General features: G+C 39.3%; 2 long non-coding RNA genes across 2 annotated transcripts; both read left to right on the top strand.

Annotated features, from left to right (window-relative positions):
• Positions 1-524: 524 nt before the first annotated feature.
• LOC112947944 lies at positions 525-3,529 on the top strand. Its single transcript, XR_003249510.1, has 4 exons — positions 525-671; positions 2,158-2,399; positions 2,733-3,003; positions 3,472-3,529. It is a non-coding gene; the product is annotated as an uncharacterized LOC112947944 (long non-coding RNA).
• Positions 3,530-11,402: 7,873 nt separating this feature from the next.
• On the top strand, positions 11,403-14,383 carry LOC112947852. The gene is made up of 3 exons (XR_003249488.1): positions 11,403-11,512; positions 12,923-13,048; positions 14,329-14,383. It is a non-coding gene; the product is annotated as an uncharacterized LOC112947852 (long non-coding RNA).
• Positions 14,384-14,632: the final 249 nt, after the last annotated feature.

Here is a 14,632-nt window from a genome sequence, read left to right as displayed (position 1 = left end):
TTTCCTTAAAATAACTCCAATTAAAATCGGGGTAGTTTTCATCTGCAAATATTAAGTCATAGGACTGGATTTTGTTTCATTCTGCATGTTCTACAGCTGTTATTTATGTTTAACTGGCTTTAGAGCTGGTTTTGGTCACTGTTCTGGCACGAGCTTCTGGATCCTACAGCCCAACCAGTTTAGCACTAAATTGCTGGAGGGAAGAATGGGAGCTTGGGCTGAAATTGTCCAGAGGCACTTCCTTGTTAACAGAGATGTCAAAACTTGCTTTAGCATTCCGAGCTAGCACAAAAAAAATCTCATTGACTTGATAACTGCTGAACAATTGTAAGATAAAGTCTACTGCATATAAAGCATTTGAAGGAGAGAATAAAATTTTGTATCAAGTGTTTTTGTTTAGGCGAGAATAGAGCTATAGTCCTAACTCGTGCCTTTTCATTTATTTTCCTCACTACAGAGCTAAATATCACTGCAGTGATAAGAAAAAGGAATGTGTTTCTTTCCTAGATCTGGAAGATTTAGAAAGGGGAGATGTGACTATTACAAGACTTTTGTACAGAGAAAATAACTAAGCAGCTCTCAGATGCAAGAGGAGAAGTCGGATGCAATGTGCTTTGAGTAGATCAAATTCTGTGGCAACTGGATGCATGAATTAAGAGCTGACTTGGCAGGTACTGTTCCCAAGGCAGCTAATTGTTTTTTAGCAGCCTTTATTTGCTCTCTTTTAAGAGGAGTTTTCCTGGGTGACACAGAAGTCAATGCAAATATGCATAATGAGCATTGCTCTAGGTTTCAGACAGGACACAGGGCTTCCCTCACAATATGTGAAAATTCAAGACATTTCCCACAGCTTGGGCTGAAGTGGAATCAGAGCTGTGGTAAGATTTGGCTTTGGATAAGAACAAATGAACACCCATGAGAAAAAAACAGGTTATGTAGCAGGTACTTTCTGAGGTCAGCCATGACTAATATGAGAGATATTAGGAGAAATTCCTTTTATGATGTTGTCAGGTATTGTTTTATTTCTTTTTTTAACTGAATATTAGCTCGGTTCAATTAAATGTGGAAAAACTGCCAGAGCCTTTAAGACTTATAAAGTAAGGTGCGCCAATAAAATCAAAAAGTATGTTAGCAAAGTTCAGCATGTTTGTACTAATAAAATCAGTGCTTCCAGAAAGTCACACTTCTGTAGTCTCTGAATGAGAGAACTTGTTCACTAGGTGTGAGTGAGTCACACTGAATGCATGTCCAGACGTTTCAGTATTTTATGTGCGTGGTGGTGGTGGTAAGAGTACTGCTGAGCTCACAAGGAATAGAGAGAGGGAGGAAAAAAAATTCCTTTACAATCGTCACATATTATCCTGGGAGGGCAAAGAATCTGTAGAGGAATTTATCAAATATGACTACTATGTTTAAGTTGCTTGCAGTGATAACAAAATGAGACATTAATAACAGATAAAGGGATTCTTAGTTACACACTCAAAAGCTTATTTAAAGAGCCTAGATTAGATCATAGATCAACAGAGCCTCACTGGAGAAAGCAGTTTTGTCTTACGCATACAGCTCTATACCACAGTACTTAACTGAGACTTTGGTGAGATAAAGTTGTTTGGCTTTTAGCTCAACCTTGAGATGACTTTCCTTTTTTTTTTTTTTTTTAATTTAAAAAAAACCACTCTGATTATGTATTTGGTTTGCATGCTAAATAAGCTGCTCTGCTAAAAATATATCCCTGCAAGGAGCTTATGTCGTCTCCCTCTAGACACCTGATAGATAGTGGAAGACTAGGAAGGCAAAAGAAGCAACATAAAAGTCTGTGTTTTAATTAGGGAATGGAAGAGCTGAGAAGTTTGCATTAAATAGCATGTAGAAGACAAAGACATTGGCTCTCCGGTGATAGTTAAATTCATGGCAGCTTGAGGCCAGATCTACAAGCATCTAAACATGCATAAGTCTGGGGGCTTTGTAGAGGAACACTATTTTGTGCCAACTTCTAATGCTTCTGTGTACTGTGGGGTATTTGTTTTCCCCATGAGCATATTACTTATAGCAAATAAATCAAAAGCAATTAGAAACCTTATGGCACCTGGGATGGGTTGGCTACCTGCTGTCTTGCCTTGTGTGGTGCTGTGGCTTTCCTCATGTTTCCACTCGCAGGTGCACAGCTGGGTGTCCTGGAGAAAGAGCTGGGTCTTGAGAAACCTGATGTGCTCCAGAGGTACCGGCTGGCCCTGTACACACAGACAGCACGTGCTGCAGAGTGACAGCTACAGTAGATGTGTATTTCCTCCTGATGTGCTTTAAAAGGATATGCCCTGCAGATAAATTCAAGCACTGTCAGAACTGACACCTTGCTCGGGAATTAACAAGAGGCAGAGCTCTGAAATGCCACCTTCCCAGTAAATTCTCTCTCCGTTTCATTATTTCTCTGATTGTAGATGCTTACCCCAGGAGACCCCAAAGGGCCTGCTTATTGTTCTAAGGAACTTGTAGTAATTTAAATGGATGGGAACACCATGTCCTCTGGATGGGAGGTGGAGGAGCCATGATAGCACAGCTATTTTACTAAAAGCTAAAGAATGAAAATAGTGTTTAAATTCTGAGTTCTCTAGCACTCAGAGCAAAACTCCAGCTCTGTCAAAGGGCTGTGGGGAGCAGAGTGGTTTTCAAAAGCCTATTCTCTTTGAGTTGCTGCATTGTGACTTTTTTTTGTAATCTCCTCAACAAAACAGGGATCAGAAATGGAAAAGGAAACCTCAACAATGCAGCCTGGCCCCTAGGGAAGCAAGGCTGATTAATGGACAATTTTATGGCTCATTTATAAAAAGGGAAACTAACAGAGTACTCTGTTTACTTTGTCCATACGATTCATATCAGCATTTCAGAAGGAAAAAAAGACAGTAGAAGAAGAGTGTTTAAATGTGTTGAATAGCTTGGGGACATCTGCAATGAAGAATCCAAATTATTGGAGGATTTATTACAAACATTGCATCTACTACAATGGTAAGGGTCTAGCAGAGTTTTATGCTCCTACTCCTCCTAAGAATTTTATGCTAAATGTTACTGTAGAGTTTTGGGATGAGTTGTCCTTCTCTTAGAAAAGTGTTGGTTACAGGCCCAAACCAGTTTGTTACTGTAATGATTTGTTTGTATCTCTTTTCTTTACCTGAGGTACCATGGTTTGATGCTCACCATGGCATTGGCTAAGGCAGAAATTGGAATAGCAAAATAGGCAGCTTTGCCTTTTTAGATCTCAATAAATAAAATCTTAAAGACTCTGACTTTTTCCCTCCCCCCCTAAATTTTGGTTTATCCTTACTCTTTTCAGCCTTCCTCCCACCTCAGAGGAGAGGAGGGAGAGAAAAAAAAAAAGAGAGAGAAAAAGGTATTACATTAGTTTCTGCCAAATTCTATACAGATTGACTGTCTTTGAGCTCAACTATTGGCCTGTGGCTGCTGCTTTCTTTTCAGATGTGTTATGGCTATCACAAGAGCYACCTGGCTGGGAATTGCACACTGGAAAGAACAAAAAGGTGAAAGAGAGAAGCTGGAAACAAAGAAGAGGTATAAAAAGCACAGGGGTGAGTTATGAGAAGATTGGTCAAAATGAGTAAAAGTGGAAGGCAGGGAAGACTTGTTTCTAGATTTTGCCAACAGTTATAAGCAAATGATTTATAGAGTGGAAATCAATACCTTTAAAGTAGATAAAGATCTGTATGTGAATGTAAACAAATATATTTTATGGGCAGACACGGGAAGTGCATGGGAAAGAAAAGCTTTTATTTTCTACTTAACCACAGAATTGTCTGCAATATAATTTTATAACAATAGTCATTACTGTTAATTATCAGTCATGAGTTTTCCTTCCTAACTTGTATTTATTTTGATAAGAAGCTAATGATAGCATTAAGGGGGAAACCCCGAGTAAATAAATACTTTGTAAATTTAGACAGGGCCTTGACCCTTTACAGTTGACTTTATTTGCATATGTTGTGGAAACATTTTCACAGAACAGTTGAGGTTGAAAAGGATTTCTGGAGATCATCTACTCCAACCCATGCTCAGAGCAGGAGTAACTAGAACTAGTTGTGCAGGACCGAGTCCAAGTCAGGGTTTGAACATCTCCAAGGATGGAGTCTTTGCAACCTCTGGACTGTTCTGAAACAGTTCTTCCTTGTTTCTAAATAAATATGATGTTCCTGTTTGTAAAACAAACTGTACAGCTGTTGTAACTCACCGTCTCTCTTGTTTGTACCTTCTGGGATCTTGCCCCTGTGCGTGTTCTAGTTCTGTGTCTACAGAGAATTTGGTCCTGTGCACAGGACCTGAGGATCTGCTACCACCAATTGAGTTAAGTTTTTTTTTTTCTACTAGTATAGCCAGGATTTGTGGTGAAGTTTAATTTTCAGTGACATGCTCATCATGTATGAAGGTTGCATATTCTATGACTCTGAGAATTGTTACCATCAGATTTCACTGGAGGCTGTAGTTCTGATTTTAATATTGTACCAGAGAAACATAGGAAGTAAGGTTAAAGGGGGAAAGTAGCACCTAATTTTAACATCTGGAGCATGAGTTCTCTATCTGAGCCTCAAATCACGCAAAGAACTTACTTTGCTACTACAACATCCTAAGAGGATCCAGGATACTCCTGTGTTTGACTTCAGCATACTCAATGTTACTGAGAGATTCCACATGACTGGTGGATTTTCATCATGTGTTTTGTTTCAAGACCTTAAATGAACAGCAACATTGAGATGTGCTGAATATCTGTGTCTCCAGTTCTTTCATAGCCTGTCATCTCCTTTGTCCCTTTGGTTTTGGACCTGCCTAACCAACTGATATCTATGGAACTGATTTTCTTATAAGGCCATCCTGTATTAATAAACCTCTATATTTTCCATTTCCAGTGTAATTTTATGTATGTTTGAACAGCAATTTCCACAGTCTCTTGGCAGGCAGTTTAATTGGGTAATTGAGTTGTGTTGCTCCTTCATGTAGCAATCACAGTCGCCTTTGAGGTGTTGTCCTCCATTTCCAGTCTTGTATATCATGGAAAGTTTGACATTAACAACATGCTCTTGGCTAGGTTGGAAGTATGTTATTTGCTGCTTATTTCTTTAAAGGCAGTTATTCAGAGGTTGACTATAATATCAAACAGAAATAACCAAAACCTACAACTGTTTCTGATCAGCTTGTAGATACTGGGAAATGCAAAAGACCTGGGCATAAACTTGGAGGGCTTTCAGAAGCAGAAGTCAGCAGCATAAATGGACTGGCCAGAAAACAGAAACTGAATCTCTTTTGAATCTCCATTCAATAGTGTGCTGAGTGCTTGTGAAAATCTGGCCCTCAAAAATTTCATGGGCATTTTAATGCCTTGGGGGCAATCTTTCAGAATAAAATAACAGGAAATCTGAGTTTTTCATCATATGTCAGTTGATGGACATCAGAATTATCTTGAAGTGTCTCTCCTGTTGTTTCTGTGTCGTAGGGGACTTTTTGAGGCAAATACATTCTGGTAAAAACACACACACAGATACATCTATGGAAATACTTTGCATTAAGAATGCTTCTTGTGGGATGCTAATATGTAAGGCTGAGCAAATAAGATCCCTTCTGGGTGGCCTTTGTCTGTCTCCCAGTGTTTTTGTGACACATCTTTTACCGCAAAGAGGAATTAAAGGCCTTCACCTCAGAGGTTCAGGGAGAGTGGAAGAGGGTCTTGTCTGAATGATGATATGACCAGCACTTTTGTTCCTATCACCTTCCCGATAAGCTCAAGCTGTTAAACTCCAGCTAACCAATCAGTAGAACAATTTACTACCCCTGTGTCACTTTAAGTGGGCTGTCTGGCTGGAGCAGGATGTATTCAAATGAAAGTTAACAAAGTATGTTTTCTTTTGAGGATTTGGCTGCTATAAAGAGCTTGAAGGGAACCTTTGAATGGGCATTCCCATCCTGTTACAGCTGAAATATCCATTGTACCTCCCGCAGCTTCAATAACTGCAGTTATTTTCGTTTCCAGCACATTTGGAAACAAACAGTGTTGAATCTATTTTATTTGATGGGAGAGGTTCATAAAGAAATGGCAAAGGGCTTGCATTTTTCACATATTTGGCCCTCAGATATCCTCTCCTTTCCAGATCCTTTAAGCCATGCTCAGGTGACCCTTACAGGCTGAGCAGCAAAACCCTGCTGGGAGAGAGGGGCCCAGAGCCGCCACAGCCTCCCTTGTGGTCCCTGCCTATCAATGTCTGCTCTTATTCCACAATGAGCCTGGACTGTCTTGGCAGAGAAAGCTTCATGGGATCAGGTATAATCCCCCGAGGAAAACAATTGTATACAATGAGAGCTTGAAAGCATGAAAGGGAAAGATTTTCAACTCCTCTAAGCAAAGCTTTATTGATAAAAACTGCATCTGCCAGTTTTCTCTAGTTAGTTTTCTATCATGCTAAAAACTGCAGGAAAGCAAGGCTCATGTTATTCCACAAATGAGCTTGTCTGGTAACTGAAAAATAAAATAAGACTATTTGTCTACCAGACCTAGTATCAAGTTGATGACTGAGTAGAGGCTATTTATTTTCTTGTGCAGACTTCTCATATTTTCTTTTTTCTTCCCTACCCCAATCCATCTGCAGGAATGTTTATTCTCCTTCTACATCAAAGCCTGATGATTATAGATTCTGGGTGGAAGATTTTAATTCAAATCCTTTACTCCCATTCTACTGTAGCAATTCAAGACCTATTGTTGGTTCAGACAACTTTTTTTCTTTTTCTCTTCAGTGTGGTCACGCTGCTGAATTTTATCATTCAGTAATAGCTAACGGTGAGATGATGGAGAAATATCTATTTACCTCTTGTTTGACTGGAGCACAGCATTCTTCTTAATGCAGAATGTAGAAACAGGCAAGCTACAAGTATATTTTCTCCTTGCCGATAAAAGAGCCCTTGAGAGTACTGTTAAATGCTACTTTATAGGATAGCCAAGCCCTGTGGGTAAATGTTACTCATAAAAAAGGGAACATCGCATTTGTGCCATATGTACCTGAAGTGCCTGCTTGTGTGACTGGGATGTCAATAGGAATTTCTGAGGCACCGTGCAGAAATGCACCGAAGAACAAAGGCACTAAACTGAGCTCCTTTTGTCTCCTGCGCCTGCCTTGAAACCAGCTTTATAGACCGATTTCTTTCCTTCACAGCCCTTCAGCCTGCTGTGAGCAAACAGGGGAAAGGAAGCCCTGCCTGGCCTCCTCTCCTGTTCTGTGGTCGTGGGCAGGGTCAAGCAGATGGAAAGTCCTTTCCTCAGTTCAGCGTGTGCCCTCACACAACGCTGCGGAGAGCTGTGTGCTGCAGGCAGCTTCGGCACCTGGGGAACCTAGCTGATGGTCATGCTTCTGCCTCATCTTTTTTTCAAGCTATCTATTTTTTTTTCTACCCAGTGCCAAGTCTAGTAGATTAAATTAACACTTTTTTCTCCTCCCTAAAAATAAGATTGAAAATGAAACTTCATTTCTTTCTGAATACTAAAGCTTAAACTTCCTTCTACAAGAATGCAGAATAGATGTTAAAATTATACCTTCTTCCTTAAAAAGGCAGTAAGTGAGCTCAAGGTTCAATTAGGCTGTTTTATCTAATCTAAGCAGTGAAGAACAAGTTTAGTAAAGATGATGTTTTCGACATCTGTCACTTAGACAATCACCTTCTAGTACCATCAGAACAAATCCATTACCCTTTCTGATTAGAGAAGGGTTTTAGCTAAAGAGAGTTATAGGGTGATACCAGCTTCAGTGACAGATATATGTCCTGGAATGCTTTCCCAATCCTGTTGTGTTTATAAAAGGGATACATCCAAGATAATGTTTTTTTTTTTATGGTCACATTTCTGGGAGGGAAAAGTCCTGCAAATAAACTGACCATTCTTCCCACAATACTTAAATTATCTGGAAAAGTATGCTTAGTAACCCCTAGAAGTAAATGTTAAACATAGCATTTTCTTTTTGCAATGCTTATAGCATGTAGATAACCAGTGTTAAGAAAGGTAACTTCATCAATATGAAATTTGTAATATCTATTTATTTTTGTATTCATTAATTGCAATTCAAGTGAAGAAATTCCTTACTTGTAAATGAGATAAACAGTTTTGTGCTGTCATATCCATGTTACTGCTTCAAAATCAGAGGCACATGAAACCCACAAATCCTAATGTTCTGTAATTTGTAGGATACTATGAAATCTAAGCCTTAGTATGCGATTTGTAGGTAAACTTTAGATTTATGCCGACTCAACCCAAAATCCCAAAGCCAGATACTCCCCAACACTGGAGCTTTTAAAATATGAATCTGGTTATGAATCTGTGGCTTGGTTCTGTGTTTTAAAACAAAACGAGGAGATTTTCCTTTCCCCAAACTAGGGAAAGTGTCCCAAAGCAGACTGTCAGATGACTACTTTCCCATGTGTAGTCATTAATCAGTTTTTTTTATATTTAATGATATTTCCATGTCATTAATCAGTTATTTTTAATGTTGGCTGTACATTATGATGAAATTGGCTAAAGTCTGATCAAAAATACTTGCAGCTTACAGGAGACCTACTGCTACCAAAGCAGTATTTGATAATTCAATTGTAATACAGAGTAATTTGGGCTGTTCTGTAAATGAGTCCTTAGTGAAGATCTAAGAGTTGATATACTATAACTTCCTAGTTTACTACAGTTTTTGCAATTTATAGAGCCTGCATGTGTATACATAATGACATATCATCTCCCATGGATCTACTGTGAAGACATTTGCTTAGCTTTATGTATTAGAAATATTGCAAGAACCTGTAACTGCTTGCTTCTCAACTGCCAATAGGAATCTTTTCAAGAAGGAAGTTTAGTAGAAACCTCAGATGACTCTTTGTTGGAGTTAAAAACTTTGTAACTGTGATAACGTTACCTCCCGTACCTGTGCTCTGGACCACATTGAAGCTCCTGGAAGGGTTCTTGTTGCTTAAAATGGGTTTGGGATTATGCTGTGTCAGCTGAATGTGGGAACTGAAAACTGCTTGTGTCTTTTATTTGGGAATGGATAAGAGTCACCAGAAATGTGTGGGTCTTGTTCAGTTATAGTGTAGTTCATATTTTTATAGGGTTGTTCTTTATTTTTATGTAATTCACTGCATGTCAGTAAGGACAGCTGTGGCCATGCAAATACTAGCAGGAAAATGGGAGGAATTAGTCTTTCAAAGCAGTATGGGTTAGGAAAGTGAAGGTAGAAAACACTCTTTATGCTAAAGTGACTATTTGCCACTGTAATATATGTTTCTTATTGCTAGGTGGCAGGAAGCCCAGTGTCTCACTGGCTTGGTTGAAATAAAAGCAGGGTTGTACAGAGGCAGACCGTCTCCCTGATAAATTAAGGACATACTCTCTGCCATCTACAGTCAGCAGGGAAATGACATGGACCTTCGGGGACTGCATTTGATTTCACTGTTTACCTGAACCATATTTCTCACTCGGGCATGGAGTCCTGACTGCCCTTATCCTACACTTAAATACACTCGCGTGTATCTCACTGTTCACTTTGCCCTCTTTGTTAGCGTGCTGTCTGCTATAAATCCATTGTTTGGAGGTTTCGTGCTCTCTTGGGTTGTGAAAATTGCCTGGCCAATTAATTCTTGTGGTGTCTAGGGACTGACAAAGCCTTAGAAACCAAGTTATGTTTTTCTTTCTTCAATTACATGCATCGTAGCAGTGACAATGAGGTGGAAATCAGAAGAATAACGAGATGCAGAGTTGTTTAGGCCGGGTTCTTTTGTGATGGGCTCCACTGTGTTTACTACTGATCCGGGAAGACATGGTACTGCAAAGTGCTTTTCATGTGCTGTATGTTTGGGCCAACAGGAGGAGAACAGGTGAATCCGGTTTCCTTTATGTATTCTAAGGACAAAGAGGGGCAGTTTCACACCGAGCATACTTTAAGGAGAAGCAATGTCCCAGAACTCTTGCTGTTAYAAAGCACTGCCAAGCGAAGTATCATTGGAAACAGCTGGACGAGGCAGGAGGCAGACTATGCCAGACAGTCAGCAGGTGCAGAGGACAGCAGGAGGGCAGCAGAATTTGTTATAAAGCCTGCCATTAATGTTCATTTTTACTAGTAATTTCATTAGAGGAAAAGTTTTTTTTTTTATTATTGTTTTTTTTTCATTAGAAAGAATAGTGCTCGTGTGTGAGGCATGTTTATATTTTGTACCCTAGATCTAGATTTGGCTTTTGAGTCTAAAAGAGCATATTGTGCACTACCTAGCACGTTGCAGGCTTTATGTTGTATTTTGCTTGCACCTCAGTGTAGTGTTTCTCAATTGGAAAAGCTGACCAACTTCTGTGATTTATATACACAGTAAACGCTTTGACTTTTATAGATCCAGGGCTGGGTTTGGGGGGAAAAGAAGAGAATTGTGAGTGGCTTGGTATTCTCGCTCTGCACTCTCTCCTCAGTAGAAGCTGCGAAGTTAAGAAAACCCTGATAATTTCTAGTCTGAAGTCTGGTGGTGAAGTCCTACAAGAAAAAGAGACTATCTTTTCCTTAACATGCATGCATATGAAATACACATGTGCAGAATTCACTGGCTGCTGGCACTTACCATTTTTTAACAATCTTCTCTTAAAAATTTTGCAAGTGGATATTTATTTTTTTTTTAAATGGCTATTCTAAATATAGTTCTCTGTTGTATGGGACTTTACCAGCTACATGATTAACTGTGTTTTCTTTGCTGCAATAGACATCCTGTTTTATACTGAGTTAGAGAAGTTAAGCCAATATTAATACATTGACAAAGCTTTCTACGTCTAAAGTCAACCTCAGTGTGAATCTCTTTCATGAGTAAAGTATTACTGGTAATTAGTACTAAATAATAGGAAAAAAAATTGTTAAAATAGAAACAGTAATATATTGTAGGAGTCAATTCATCTGTCTAGGAGATACTTAATCCTACAAGCTGGATCAAGACTTCCATTTGCTTTTATTCAGGCTGGATGTAGTTCTGTGGATGGGAAAATACTGCTTAACCTTTTTGCATCCAGCCTGGGAGGCTGGGAGTCCGATAGACATTGTAATTGGAGGACTCATTCAGCATTGGTAAAAATGAATAATTCTTTATTCCAGGGTTTTAGCGTGACTCCTGTGGTTTCCTTTGCCTGTCCTTTTAGAAAGTGTTTTGCTGAAACACTTGGAAACAATTTGGGGGCAGGGGGCAGAATGAGGGAGTCTTAATGGGTCACAAGCCAGCTGCTATTCCAATTACTGGGCTGTTTTATGTTACAGACTGACAGCTTAGCAGCACTGCAGGTGCAACTGAAGGTGTAAAGGCTATTGAACATGCAGTACCTGATGCATGACCATCCCGGACACACCTGTGCATTCTCAGGGCCACATCCTTGGCTGCAGTCCATTGGTGCAACTCACTTGCCAAGCCATGCCAGGACGTCGCCAGCGGAGGACAGCTGAACATGGATGGGTTACAGTGGCGGGTAGGTAAGGCTAGAAGTGAGAGGCTCCGTGAGAGAGGGGTTTTATGTATGTGACTCTACTGCTGATTAATGAGAATTCAAGCATCTCCTATGCACCTTCAGAGCTGTGTCCCATAAAAGGCAAATTGAAATGAATTTCAGTGTGTTCCTCCCCTTAAACATTAAGATATTTGGATATAATTTTGCACTAAATTTAAAACAGAGCGATTCCGTGGCCTGTTATCTTGGTATTAAAGTTAATAAGAGAGCAGCAGGATTTGGCCTTTTATAATTGTTTTGTAATGTGTGAGTGCTATTAAAATTCTACTTTAAAAAAGGCCAGCTGCAAGCTGTCATTCAGTCTGAAGAGTCTTTGCAGCAGTGGGATTCAGGTAAGAAGCAATTAATGATAATACTATTAATGAACATTTCCGAATGCACATTTCATTTACCTATAACAAGATAGTTTCCTATGACATACTGAATATCAAATCAGCTGTGAAACTGTGAAGAGATTTAGGTCAGATAAATAGCTAAACTCATAAATCTTCAGCTAAATCCAGGTTTTGGTTGACTAAAATAGGATGACCGTGTTTGTCATGTGAAGGGTTTAGTCACTGACCCTAGTAAGACCCTCTTCACCCTTCTGTTTGAGTAGCCCTTATTCTGAGAAACAGGCAAAGAACAAGCAATAGCAGCTTTGACCTGTCATGAAACGTCTTTGATAAGAGAAAAGGTAAATTTTAAAATCTCATATTCACTTGTAATCATTACACTCTTATTTTCTTTACAAATTCCTTTCAAAGACAGCACAGGAGGATTACAGAATGAGCAAATTGTTATTTCCTTTCCTTGTTTATAGTCTCTCTCGATTATAAGTTGCCAAGTCATCTCCTTTCTCTTCTACTTTAAAATTGCGTCTGTAAAATGTCTGTGGCAGGCAGCAATGCTGCTTTTTACCACAGATAAGCTTTGTGCTCTGTGCTGAACAGAATCATCAAAGGAGAGTGACTTTGAACAGGGAAGCCTCTCTGAAAAATACCTCCAACAGAAAAATGACATCCTGTTCTTCTCCCCTAAAAATGCCGTAATTGCACTAGTTACATCTTTTAGTCAACTTTCCTTAGAGAAAATTAATTAAAATTAACTGTTCATAATGAACTCTGCTATGCTTTAGTGACTTTCCTCTCAACAAAATACCTGTGAATGAGCAGAGAACACCTGTAGGGRAAGGTGGTTAATGATGGGTCTCGGAGCACTAAAGGATGCTTTTCACATTCAGGAACAAAACTCGAGAGCAAAAATGTCTTGTAATCAGTGTGAGTGGAGGTGGAGACCACACAAAGGGATGGTTCTGTGAACTAACTACCACTAATTATRTATTTTCATGCATTATCTTCCTCGGGTAAAAAAATCTGTTTAACCCTTTAGGCACTTGATACAGAAGACCGATATAATCTATATCGTGGAGAGAGCTGGAAAGASACAAATCTCCCTGGCATATGCTTTAATGAAACTGAATTGAATGGCACCCTGCCACGTCAATGATCTTTTATGGTAYGCAGATAGATCTGTGTCTAATGTAGAGAATATGCACATGATTCATTTTAGACTTTAATTGCATTTTAATTTAATCAAATATTAGTACCAAAGCAGACGTTAGAGAAAGATATTAAAGCCTTTAAAGCTCTTTTTTTTGAGAACGCTAAATGGTTTGTATGGTAGTAAGGTAGTAAATCAACTTGCAAAGTGGTGACTATGCAGTGTGCGTATCTTAGCCTATTAGAAAACTTGAAACATGGAATTGAGTGTCTTGCAGTCCTTTTATGAAAGAAAATATTCAGTGAGTCATACTGTGAGTCACTCTATCTCAGGGAGGTGACTTGAGTATTGCTTTCTAGGACACTACTGCAAAGAACCGTCAACGACAATATGCAATTAAAGGTACTTTAATTCACACTTATGAGCTACCCAATGGTATAGAGTTCTTGGTAATTAACCTTTAATTGCAAAGTAAAGGCAACAAATATAATGTTAATAGTGGATCAGCTTTAGAATTTCCATTGTTACCTAAGTAAATATATTCAGATGGCCTTATGTCCTTATTTCCAGCTCTGACTCTTCTTTGGAAGAGAAATCCYATGTACTCCTTAACCAGAAAGTATAAACTCCAAAATGATTTTCATCCCTGTGCAGCTTCCTGGCACCTGTCTTTATCGGTATATCACAGCCTGTGAAGCAGGATGTACCTGAACACAATTTAGGTGGAAGTTTACTCTTCTGGTGGTTTACTCTTCTGGCAGTCATTACTTTTGGATCTGTTTGCCTTTCTTAGAATACGAAAAATGGCTTGGTTTGACCTTGGACRTGACCTTGTATTTGCCTGATGATTGCAAGATTCTTGGTGGGACCTGTCACCCCCCTGCTCTGCTTGCACCACCAGGATGCTGTGATACTGTGAGCTGGAGGTGTCCGTAGATCCAGGAGGACATGGCCATGCTGTTGCAAYGGTCTCTCTTGGCTTCTGGATCCTCTTTCCTCCTGGAGCAGCCCTACTTATGCTGTTCTCTGTCATTACTAGAACTGATACTACCTGTATTTCTGCTAGTATGTATGCCACTATAATACATCTCAGGATGATTTACAGTTCTTGGAGGAAGTAGAATTGGAATTTAATGTCTTCTGCATGTTTGTAAGACTTCTGAAAATGAATGAACACACCAGCTATTTCCTCTCAAAAATGTACAAGGATATGCTCAGCCTGCAGTACTTATCCTTGGTTTGCTATCAGTGTGTCCTTGGACAATAAGGGTCTTCACACTGTTTCTTCTTCCTAGGAGCTACTGACTGTGTTGCAATGGTGAAATATGATTGTGACCATAGGGCTTCTGGCAGGCTGTTAAACAAGACATTGTGGAAACTGTGAAAATACTCTGAAATTATGACTGATCATTTTAATGAGTAGTGACAGAACCACCAGAGGAGAAGGCTGCTCTACCCTGGAATCCCTCTAAGGACCCAATAGAATGTCAGAATGATCATTAGCCTCCCTTCTTCCAGTTAAGTCCCTAGAGGTAAGTGTGGAAATGGATTTGGAAGCTGAGAGGCCAAAACTTTCAGAACCTAAGAAAATTGGAACTG

Source organism: Nothoprocta perdicaria, unplaced genomic scaffold (genome assembly GCF_003342845.1).
Source record: "Nothoprocta perdicaria isolate Ctin4 unplaced genomic scaffold, notPer1 scaffold_25, whole genome shotgun sequence".
In the NCBI taxonomy this organism is placed as follows: Eukaryota; Metazoa; Chordata; class Aves; order Tinamiformes; family Tinamidae; genus Nothoprocta; species Nothoprocta perdicaria.
Note: the sequence above shows the minus strand (reverse complement) of the source record. Positions and strands in the feature narration are given on the sequence as shown.